The sequence below is a fragment of the Dendrobates tinctorius genome, unplaced genomic scaffold (assembly GCF_039654945.1).
Source record: "Dendrobates tinctorius isolate UK_male_01 unplaced genomic scaffold, ASM3965494v1 ptg000011l, whole genome shotgun sequence".
NCBI classification, from domain to species: Eukaryota; Metazoa; Chordata; class Amphibia; order Anura; family Dendrobatidae; genus Dendrobates; species Dendrobates tinctorius.
Genome location: NW_027361679.1, coordinates 91,796,046 through 91,804,777, shown reverse-complemented (window position 1 = coordinate 91,804,777; position 8,732 = coordinate 91,796,046). Strand labels below are relative to the sequence as shown.

General features: G+C 43.6%; 1 long non-coding RNA gene across 1 annotated transcript; it reads left to right on the top strand.

Annotated features, from left to right (window-relative positions):
• The first annotated feature begins 287 nt into the window (after positions 1–287).
• LOC141100152 (uncharacterized) lies at positions 288–1,372 on the top strand. Its single transcript, XR_012234618.1, has 3 exons — positions 288–562; positions 655–905; positions 993–1,372. It is a non-coding gene; the product is annotated as an uncharacterized lncRNA (long non-coding RNA).
• The last annotated feature ends 7,360 nt before the right edge of the window (positions 1,373–8,732 follow it).

Below are 8,732 nucleotides of genomic sequence, written 5' to 3'. Positions count from 1 at the left end.
CTAGAGGGAGCTCTACACATAAATGTGGGCACATATATAACAGCAGAGATATATGCAATTTCCTATAGGGCGATTTTAGGACCCTTTATATAACAATACATAGGGCGCTTGTCCAGTGCTACTTCTGATATAAGCACCAGATAGTAACGCTTTCATTTTCCCCTGCCTAACAGGCTTTCATAGTGACATTGGTTTTTCCTATGACTCTTCCTGGTTACTCAGGACAACAATCTCCTCCCCACAAGCTAGTGAAGCAGCCAGAACATCACTTCCTGGAACACGGCTCTGTCACTCCAGCAGTAGTCCCGCCTACTCCCTACTTAAATCACAGTGATTCTAGTCTGAGTCACCTGCCACACCAGCGGTGGATGCCGTGTTCACACAGGTCCTGCTGCCACCCACCAATGGTAAGCAAGCTGGCTTCATTAGTCTGCAAGAGTTCCATGAGTACTCTATCAGTTTTAACCCCTCACTGTCCCTACAGACAGACATTTGAAACTACAGCCAGCTGCTGTTCTTACAGCATGAAATTGGGGTTTTCTATGAGTCACAGGATTTAACAGTGAGTATAAGCTCATTAAGATATACCTGATAACCCGTATAGGGAGCCCCAAAGTCTATTATTTTGATTGATTGCATTTTCCTTTATGCTAGATCCCACAAGTAATCCCCTTTGGGACAATTCCCTTCAGGCATAGCCATAGGATGTTTATGCCAACTTCTGGTTGGTGCAACCTTTGGAGCTTTTCAAAGTCACAGATCTAATAGTGAGTAAACTCAACATGATATACATTATAACGCCTAAGGTTATATAAATTCTAATGGTATACTGTGTCCATGTTAGATCCTGTATATGATCTCGTTTGGAATATTTCTCTACTACCCCTTCTCTTTGAAATCTACAGGTTAGTTCCAGTATCGTCATATATTGTAATATTCCCACACAACTGTAATGTTTGCTCACAGACACATATATATTTTTTTTGAACCAGGTTTATGTACCAGTTCTTACATGGTGGATGGTATCACCTGCAATAGCACCTAATTTACTATTGGTCATACAATATAGTGAGTATATATATATATATATATTCTACAGTTATAGACAACATTGATTACTTCTTAACAGGATAATTTTATTGATTTAAATCGTGTCTCACGATAGATGTCCAGAAAATTATAGAGATAGGAGCAGTCTTGGTAGGTTTGATGTCTTTTCTTTTACTTTTATGTGTATTTCTGTTTCTTTTCCTTCCATGAGCCACATTTCCTATATACCTTGTTCCGTCCTCCCTACCACTTGTGCACATATCAATACTTGTTTCTTCTGTTATTGATATCTTCATGGATTGATTATCTGTAGTATCTGATTGTATATACTTTTGTCGACTTTGCAGCTTACTGATGAAGGCTAGTTGATACAGCCGAAACGTCTATATTTGTGACTGCAAATAAAAATTCTTCATCTTTGCAACGAGATGAGTGCCAAAATTTTTTTGATTATTCTATACTGGTGTGGGAACCTTCTTTTGTGCACCGACACAGCTGTGCCACGTTATACTATTGACCTAACGGCAAAACACACAAAGGAACACCAGAGAAACTTTAATAATGTTGGGCCCTGTTTATAGATAATGGGGGAAATGGCACCTCCTGCACTCACCCGAGGAAGTGCCCTGATCTTACTAGTGTCTCTATACGGGTTCCTTCACCCCCATCTCCGACCAGGATACCTAATCCCTCACTTGCCCTGCTCCTATTCCTAAGTAGAGAACTGGCAGGTGAGCACACTGGTCCCACCGCTGGACTAATCCAACAATAGGTAAGGTAAGACAGACACAAAAAGGGAATTGGGAATAAAAATACAACACTTAGCTTTCTCTGCTGCAATGCAGCATAAGGCACCAGATCACAGCATTCAGCTGAAGCTCCACTGAACCAAAAAGCTCCTGTCTCCAGCTCTGTTGGTCTCCAAAAGCACCTGTATAACCAACAGTCAGCTGATGCATCAGTTGACCTTTTAAGGATGGTGGGAGTGGTCACCACCCACATCAGCAGAACTAGCAGCAATGCAATTACACCAGCTGACCAGCGGGGGGAAAAACTGATATTAACTCCCGATGGCCTGAAAGGAAAAAAGTTTTAATCTGCCACAGATCCAAAAATGGATCGTGACAGTACCCCCCTTCAATGATGGGACTCTGGACCCTCAACACCGGACCTCACCAACAAACAGGACGCCTCAATCCACCAGAGTTCACCTCGGCAGTCACCTGACTCTCAGGTTTATGGCAAACGCGGACTGATGGAAGAGACAATAACGTTTGCTCCAGAGGTGTCACAAATCTCCAGAGCGCCCATCTGGGGAATGAGTTGTGAACCTGCATTACTGGGGATAACTCCAGCTGAAAAGTCCCCAGGCTGAGAATGGCTGACACCCGATATGGCCCGATCACCCAAGAACTCCAGGCCCTAGCAGCACACCTCCACCGGATGTACATACTCATTCACACACAGGTCCAGACCTTAACGTTTATTGCCACACACACGTTTGCCACAAGATGGTGAACTCTTTGAGGAACCGATAACAGGAGTACACCTGTGTCACCACACTCACCCCCCCACAATGCTCAGAACTACCACCTTCCCCTGATCCCTCCTAAGAGGACTCCAACACACAGGGCTAGCTTGTGGTGGGGGTTGAGACTTGCCCCTACTCCCTGGCAGCACCTCTGCTGCCTCCCCAGTTATAGAAAGATGGGAGAGACAGTAACCCCCAAGCAGCAGCCCTCACACGACTGATCCCAGCTGACTACTTCCCTGGACCACCTATCTATGACCGGTTGTGTCTTTTCAACCAAGGGAGGCCTAAAACGATGGGTGTTGGCATTCCCCCAAGACATAGCAGGGACTCTTCATGATGAGTTCCTATATGCAGGTGTATATCCTCTATGACTTGGGTCACCCTCCCCTAGCTGAGTGGGACAGAGTCAATGGCCTGGGTGCTTAGGAGATTTGCTAGCATCCTACACCTCAGGCCATGGGTCTGGACAAAGAGAGCATCCACCAGATTCAGATTGACACTTGCTCCACTGTCCACAAGCACCGGTATACCCTGCTACCCCACCAACCACCACTTCAGCAGATAGAGAACACCGAGGGAAAAAAATGGAGGAAATATACCCTCCCTGGTCACCTCCCTCCACACGACCAGGGTGATGCGGTTACTTAGATGGTACTACTTTGCAGCGAGCTGGGCAGACCCTGATAAAATGCCCAGACTGCCCACAGAAAAAACATGCCCCCACACCACAGCGAACCGCAGGCAACCCCGTTTGGGAACCAACTCCTCCCACCTGAATGGGTTCGTCCGTCTGCACCGGTGTTTCCTCTTTCCTAGCAAGGATAACAAGGGGCACATTTGTTGCATGTCTCTCCCTGAGGCATCTATCCATCCGAATAGCAATGTACATGGCGGCCTACAACGACCTGGGCGTGGCGTATTGCACCAGATTATCCTGCAACCTTGGGGACAGACCCTGTAAAATATGACTCCTAATTGCAGGGTCATTCCAAGGAGTGTCAGTGGCCCATTTCTTGAACTCTGAGCAGTATTCCTCAGCTGGATGGCCTCCCTGCTTGATCTTATGGAGTCGGGATTCCACCAGGGAGACGCCATCAGGATCACCATACACCAGCACCAGAGCCGCAAAAAACTCATCCACTGACCATAGAGATGGTGAATCAGCCTGCAGGGAGAAGACCCAGGATTAGGAATCACCCTTAAGAAGGGATATGATGATTTCAACCGGTTGTTTCTCACTTCCTGCTGAATGAGGGCGGAGCCTGAAGTACAACTTGCAGGCCTCCTGAAAAACCAAAAAATTATCTCTCCATCCAGAAAACCTGTCAAGGAGAAATATCTTGTGTTCTGATGCTGCTGCTGCTGCACCACCTCACCATGCAGCACCTTAAGCTCATCAGTGACGGTCTGAAGCAGTTGGGTAAAGGCCTGCATTTAGGCCATGGTTTACCAGGAAAAAAAAATGTGTTGGTTGGTTATAATGTCACAAAGTGACTGTCCTAGCGTGTCACGACCCAATGATTGGTCAGTCACCAAATGGAAAAACACACAAGGAAACACCAGGGAAACTTTAACAATGGTGGGCCCTGTTGATAGGGAATGGGGGAAATGGCCACCTCTTGCACTCACCTGAGGAAGTGCCCTGATCTTACAAGCATCCCAATATGGGTTATTTCACCCCGTCGCCGACCAGGATACCTAATCCCTCAATTGCCATGCTCCTATCCCTAAGTAGGGAACTGGCAGGTGAGCACATTGGTCCCACCACTGCACTAATCTAATAGGTAAGGTGAGACAGACACCAAAAGGGAATGGGGAACAGAAATACAACACTAGCCTTCTCTGCTGCAATGCACCGCACAGCAGAGTAAGGCACCAGATCACCGCATTCGGCTGAAGCACCACTGTATCAGAAAGATCCTGTTTCCAGCTCGGGTAGTCTCCAAAACGACCTGTATAACCAACAGTCAGCTGATGTATCAGGTGACCTTTAAAGGATGGTGGGAGTGGTCACTACCCACATCAACTAGCAGCAATGCAATTATACCAGCAGACAAGCGGGGGGAAAAACTGATATTAACCCCCGATGACCTGAAAGGAAAAAAGTTTTAATCTGCCACAGATCCAAAAATGGATTGTGACATGCATAACAAATTTTGGGTTCCATTTTCTCCTTTTACCTTGCAAAAATAAAAAAGTTGGGGCTAAAATAATATTTTTGTGAAATTACACCTGCAGACCATTTCTCAAGTCTTAATCACAGGCAGTTTAGATGGTCTTTGTTTTTCACCAGATTTAATTTTGTGGTCACTTACTGGCCTGGAATTAAAAATATCAAAGTGGATGCTTCATCTTGGAGTTTCCCTTGGGGTGGGAGAAGTAACGATGCTGTCCCTATTTAACAAGGAGTGGTCGTCTCAGCAGTATGTTCTGAAGTTGAGGGTGAGTTGCTGAAGGCTCAGGAGGTTCCCCTACTGGTCTTTCAAGGTATTTGTTTATACCTTGTGAAGGATTGACTCACTCAGCTGCTTCCCAAGGTAGACACAGGTACACTTCTTGTGGAAAATCACCTGCTGGTTTATTGTGGAACAGCATAAACCGTAGCGAAGCAAAGTAAACAAAGCCTTTCTGGCATAACGGCAAAACAAAAAGATAGCGTATAACAAAGTCTAATTGTCTGAGGAATTCGCCCTCTCAGACCACCATGTGTCTTCACCTCCACCTGGAGCCACAGTTAGGAGTTTTTTACAGACTGACTCTCAAGTCCATCCACTTAAACACAGACCACAGACCCTGTGACTGATCACATGACTGTGTCATTACACAGGTCCTGTTAGCACACAGCTGTGCCTACTCTGCAGGAAGAGATATGATCGACATCTTCCCACCCACTCTATAGATGTCCACGTAAAACAAGCCCATGTATGCAACTTTAACCCCTACAACACGTAGTGTGTTGGAGGAAAATACTCTGGTTTCACATCACTGATGCCATTATGCGTAGTGACACATTTCTTCCCTCATATACAATGCCAGTGACCCTCTCAAAACTTGTACATCTGCATCTTAAAATTTTGAAGGCACATCATAACTTGGCTCTGGCTGGTCACCCAGGTAATAAACCACCCTTGAACCTCCTTTCTCATCGTTTTGGTGGTCAAAGGTGAGTAATGATGTAGATGCCTTTGTATCCTTATATTGTGTTTTCCAAGACCCCGCATACTCATCCGTCTGGGGCTGTTTTACCATTTACCATTCCTGACCATCCATGGCCTCATTTATCCATGGATTTCATTATGAATCGTCTTTCATCCTCTGGTATGTTATCTTAGCTGTGGGTGATAGGTTTAGTAAAATGGCGCACTTTATTGCTTTATCTGTCCTATCTAATGTTTGTAACTGAGATTGTGATGATTCAAAGGTTTCCTTTCGATGTGGTGTCAGATTGGGGGACCAAATTTGTATCTAAATTTTGGATAGCTTTTTGTTCTCATTTAGGGATGCATCTATCCTTTTCTTTGGCGTTCCATACTCAAGCTATTAGCCAGACTGAACACCTAAACCAAAGTTTGGAGACTTACCTCAGATGTTTTGTGTCAGATGACCAGGAGGATTGGTCTTCTTTTCTATCACTGGATGAGATTGCGTTAAACAATTGTGGTAGGGAGTCCATTTTTTGACGCATATGGGTTCCATCTACAGTTCTCTACCTTCAGTAAAGATGAGTCTTCGGGGGTTCCTAGGGAGGAATTATTTTCTTCTTCACACTCATCAGTATGGGAAGGGGTTCAGAATAATTTAAAGATGGGCGGTACAGTGGCTCAATGGTTAGAACTGTAGCCTTGCAGCACTGGGGTTCTGGGTTGAAATCCCACCATGGTCAACATCTGCAAGGAGTTTGCATGTTCTCCCCATGTTTGCGTGGACTTCCTCCAGGTACTCTGGTTTCTTCCCACATTCCCAAGATATACTAATAGGAAATTTAGATTGTGAGCCCCATCGAGGACAGTGCCAATAATGTCTGTAAAGTGCTGTGGAATTAATGATGCAATATAAATGAATAAAATAAATAAATAAGTCATTGGTGGCAAATACAAATGAATGGCTGATAAGAAAGTTGTCAGATCCGGAGATGAGGGTGAATGAATTAGTATGGCTTTCCAAAAATGTTAAACTGAAAGTTCTTTCTTGGAAACAAGGTACTAGGTTTATTGGTCCTTATGAGGTGGTCACCGTAACCAACTCTGTAGCTTTTTGTCTCAAGCTTCCGCTGACTCTCAAGATCCATAATGCTTTTCACAGGTCTTTGCTCCAAAAATTTGTTGCACCTATAGAACTGTAACCTTTACCGCCATCACTGGTTATTGTTGATGGCAATTTAGAATTTCAGGTAATGAAAATCCTTGATTCTCATATAGTTCACTGCTCTGTACAGTACCTGATACATTGGAAGGGGTATGGTCCAGTGGAGAGGATGGGCCCAAGCTTCAGATCCGCCACCAAGGTATGACCATTATTACACACAACCATGCCCGATTGTAGATTCAGTGGCAAGAGCCACAGATCTGTCTGATCTGTTATACCTTTCCACAACTCTGTCTCCGAGTATTTTGGCGTGCTCTGAGATTTAGTTTTCGTAACCTCAGCTGCATAATTTGTGACTACTCGACAGCTTGAATACATGTGTGGAATGCGTTTGTTAGGGAATTCCCACATGTATTCAGCCTGTCTACAAGTTGCAAATGATGTAGCTGAGATGACGAAAACTAAATCTACGAGCACGTCAAAATACTCGGAGATCATTAGAGTGTCGGAGAAGGGATTTCTATGTCTCCTCCGGTAGAGCTCAGGTGGAGCTTTAGCCTAGGTACCTAGGATTGGGAGAAATAAAACGAGAGACACAGGTAGCTTGTCTATCAAGTAAATCTCCTGTTTTAATGGTGGTAATGGGACGAGTTCTTATAGCCTGTCAAGAGAGGAAATGAACAAATATGGACAATTCCGTAACATTTCGTAACAATTGGCAAAATGAAGAACAGTTTACACAATAATTGGCAAAAAAGATAAGTTATATAACGATATGTCAGCTATATCCTGGGATATGAGATAAATTTAATTAAATGTGGCGGGAACATGGGGGGTTTTGGCATTTTCTTTAGGTCAATTTAACAATTCGTGGAACCATATCCTTTTAGTGCATTTGGCCTCGACATATTTAGACATCATTCAAATATAGAAGAGGGGAATTTTGGAGCTGACCACTGGCCAAAGGTATTCAACCACGTAGACAGATGATAACAATTAAAATGGTGTCATGGGTTACAGACTAGTTTTTCTGATATTTTTCTAGACTTTTGAGAACTAAGATTAACCATTTCTTTGACAACTCCCCTTTTTTTATCATTCTACCTCCTACCTCTATCTCACCCTGCCTATTACCGAGGCCTGCAAGATAACCCTACTTCACATAATACACAGCTTGTCCTATGTATATCATGGGATACCAGTCCTGCTGTGTATCCATTCAGATTGAGAATCAGACCTCCTTTCCCTATTTCACTTCTACTGATTTGCCTTATCTCAGAGTACAGGCTTTATTAGGGGAGCAATGTATGTCTTGTGTGTAAAATGTTAATAAGATATAGTGAATACATACTTATTGTAATATATATGTACAGTTGTGGCCAAAAGTATTGACACCCCTGCAATTTTGTCAGATAATACTCAATTTCTTCCTGAAAATTATTGCAAACCCAAATTCTTTGTTATTATTATCTTCATTTAATTTGTCTTAAATGAAAAAACACAAAAAGAATTGTCCTAAAGCCAAATTGGATATAATTCCACACCAAAAATAAAAAAGAGGGTGGACAAAAGTATTGGCACTGTTCGAAAAATCATGTGATGCTTCTCTAATTTGTGTAATTAACAGCACCTGTAACTTACCTGTGGCACCTAACAGGTGTTGGCAATAACTAAATCACACTTGCAGCCAGTTGACATGGATTAAAGTTGACTCAACCTCTGTCCTGTGTCCTTGTATGTACCACATTGAGCATGGAGAAAAGAAAGACCAAAGAACTGTCTGAGGACTTGAGAAACCAAATTGTGAGGAAGCATGAGCAATCTCAAGGCTACAAGTCCATCT